Raw genomic sequence first — 3,833 nt, 5'->3', positions numbered from 1 at the left:
TATTTAAATTAGATCATATATTTTCTTGATACAAATCCAATTATGCTAGTCACCACAAAATGTCAAAATAGTCAAATAATTACCTATTTGATATTTTAATTGGCAATAGATTATCTAGTTAATTAGATATTGGGCCCTTAATATCTAATCATGCAAAATAATCATCAATAATTAATTCAGGAAATATATAGATACCCATGAATGAGAAAAATAATTAAAGTAAATTAGATATTATAATTGTTGTCAAACCAAATCCTCAATTATCTTTTCACTAGAAAAAAGGGTTTTTAACCACTCCTCAAGTACAAAAAAAATGCTCTTCATGGACAAAACGCAGCCAAAAAATAAAAGAAAAATATAGTCTATCTCTGAGAGAAAGTTCAGCTTCAAGATGAAGAAAAAGGTGGAAAAAACCGATTCCTAAAAACTTGGAAACTTGCTACTAAATTGGAATAGTAATCTAATTGGCTTCTAATTCTTCTTATTAAGTTGGTGGGAGCTCCCTAGTCTTTCCCACGTCAATTAATTGATCAAATTTTGGCGGCTGCAGGTCCTCATCACATGTGACGCTTTAGACGCCACATCTCCGAGAATTCCGGCCTTCACTTGTGCATACCAATTGCCCACGCCTAGTTTTGACCTATGTTTTCAAAACTGGATCGAGTATCGACTCGGTCGAGGTCAGGGGTCAATGGGTTGAACCGGGTTCGATCGGGGTTGAACCGGATGACGTCATAAATAAGAATTGTTCAAAAATTAAAATATTTTATGTAAAATACCTAATAACATGGTAATATTAATAAAGGTATTATATATATTTAATATTTCAAATATATTTCACAAGAAAATACAAAAAAATTAAAACAATCAAGTAGCAATTTATGTTATTTAATGAGTATTAACAAGTTTAGAATTAAAATTATGGATTTAATTGAAAAATAACACCAAACTTTAAGACAAAATTTATAAAGTATGAAATATTTGAGATATATTAATAAATTTTAACAACTTAGGGATCAAAATATAATATTAAAAACATTTTGACTTTTTTTAGAAGAAAAGTAAAAAAATCGAGTCTTTTTCCGATCAAACCCGGGTTTTGACCTGGTTTGACCGAGTTCTGAAATTTTCGATTTTTAAAGTTAACTCATACCGGACCATTGGCCGGTTCCCGGTTCGACTGGTCGGACCGGACCATTGGTTCGACCGGTCGGACCGGCCGGACCGGTCCGAGTTTAAAAACAGAGGTTTTGCCAAGTCTGCTGCTTAGACTTCGACACTTAATTGATATTAAAATTAATCTTTTAGCTACTTTTAAGTTTTAACCCTAATTTCCTATGCACATCAATCAATAAAAATTTTAAGTAGAATCCGTCCACTATAAACTACCAAAATCCAATGTAAAAACTTAACAAATTATATGAACTCTAAGCACACCATCAATTTCCTTCACATCAAAACTATGCTTATCCTCAAGCAAACACTAGCTCAAAACCTGCATAAGACAACATTGAAATTACAAACGAGATAACAAGTATTTCTCAAAATGAACTACTAGAACAAGCATCTCAATCTCTTGACAACTTTTTCCAAAATCAGAATGCACAAGATCCAGCCACTGTCTCGTGAATTTCACTCTATATACTTGAAGTGTTTAGACAATCACTTTACAAACTTATAAGTTTGTAAATATATCATATCTCCATCACATAAAATGTGAATTCAAGGTAAAAATCAAGGCCTTTATCAAGAGTCTAATGGGGCTTCGGTACTGTGGGTTAAACAACAAAATTTAGGTGTAAACTTATCAAGGGAATGCAAAAATTTCAATGCACAAGATTGTACCACTCTCTCAAGGATTTCATTCTATATACTAGTGTTTGGGGGATCACTTTTTACTCAAATCAACATAGTAGATTGGTACCATAAATTTGCAAATATATCACATCTTGTTGGGTTTGTGGGCCAGCCCATTTGTGGGCCAAACCACAAAACCAAACACTTAGGTTTAAGTCAAGTTTTGACTTAAAAAGAAAAGGGAGCAGCCGCACGTAGCATTCTTTCTTCGGTCTTCGTGTGAGGAAAAGGGTCAGCTGCCATCCTTTGCTAGTTGAGAGAACAACGAAGAGAGAGAAAGAGCTAGAGAGAGAAAATTCAAGGTCTTGATTGGAAAGTGATTCGGAAGCCGATTGAGACGAAATTTTACTCACGCGATCCACTCGTCAGGCTCTACTCATCTACCAGTTCAGATTTCGGATTTCTTCTTCGTTTGGTAACACCTTTCCAAACCCACTTCTTTGACAGTTGTAGTTTTTTGGGGTGATTTTGTAGCAATTTCGCTTGGTTGGTGGTGGTGATATTATTGTCATCCGAATATTTCGGGTAGACCTGTGTATTCCCATTATTGTGATAGTGGAGATTTTGACTGGACTAGGTCCCGTGATTTTTTCCAATTGGGTTTTTCAGTAAAAATCTTGGTGTCCTGTGTCTTTTATTTTTCTTACATTTTATTATCACTGCTGGTATTATTACTTGGTGATTTGATTTATTCCTATTTTAACTGGTACTTGAGGAAAGAAAAATTTATCCTGGGCTAACTCTGATATTGTGTGACTGTACCGATACCCATTTCCCAACAAGTGGTATCAGAGCAGTCAGGTTAGACTGCTCAGTTGTATTAGTTAAAAATGGATGATTCGGATAGTAGTTGCATGATAAAATTGAATGCTACTAATTATTCGATTTGAAAGCCTAGAATGGAAGATTACCTGTATTATGGAGATTTGTTTGAACCTGTTCTAGAGGGTAAAGGTAAACCAAGTGATATAAGTGATGAAAAATGGGCTGTTTTGCACTGAAAAACTGTTAGCAATATTAGAGAATGGATTGGTCAAAATATTTTTTAACATTTTGCTAATGACACCAGAGCTGATATATTATGGAAAAATCTTGAAAATATGTATGAACGGAAGACCGATTTGAACAAGGCTAGTTGTCTGAAGCAGATTACACGGATGAGATATAAAGATGGAGCAGATATGACTGAACACCTGAGTAATTTTCAGGGATTGATAAACCAAGCAACTACGTTAAATTTGAATTTGGATGATGAAGTGCAGGCTTTATTATTATTCAGTTTACTACCGGATAGTTGGGAAACCATGGTGGTCTCGGTCAGCAATTTAGCTCCCAATGGTGTGTTGACCATGGCTATTGCAAAAGAGGCCATGATGAATGAAGAGTTTAAGAGGAAGGAATAAAGAATTGTCTATGAGTCCCAGGCCCTGGTGACAAAAAAAAAAAGAAAAAAGAGATAGAAGTAAAAGTAGAGAACCCCACAACAGAAATGACAAATCCAGTGACAGGTCGGAGTCGCAAAAAAACATTGCATGCTATTATTGTAAAAAGAATGGGCATTATATGAAAGAATGCATAATTCTAAAACAGGAACAATCTGAGAAAAAGGTTAAGGCGAAGGAAAAAGGTGATGAAGAGACTGCAGCAGTTGTGGCAGCTCATGATGATATGTTTGTATTCTGTGATGACAGTCAAGTGAATATTATTCATTATGACAGTGATTGGGTAGTTGATTCGAGTGCATCCTACCATGTTACTTCTAACAGGCATTTCTTCTCAACTTACACCGAAGGAGATTTTGGATATATTAGGATGGGAAATGAGGTCTCATGCAAAGTTGTTGGCATGGGAGACATATACTTGGACACAGATACCGGGTGCCAGCTGAAAAATGTTCAATATGTCCCTGATATTCTCCTTAATCTTATCTCTACAGAAAAACTTGACGATGAGGGCTACTATAGCTCAGAAGATGG

The sequence above is a fragment of the Coffea arabica genome, chromosome 3e, assembly GCF_036785885.1.
Source record: "Coffea arabica cultivar ET-39 chromosome 3e, Coffea Arabica ET-39 HiFi, whole genome shotgun sequence".
Classification (NCBI taxonomy): Eukaryota; Viridiplantae; Streptophyta; class Magnoliopsida; order Gentianales; family Rubiaceae; genus Coffea; species Coffea arabica.
The sequence above is the reverse complement of the archived record's forward strand: the minus strand, read 5'-3'. Positions refer to the sequence as shown.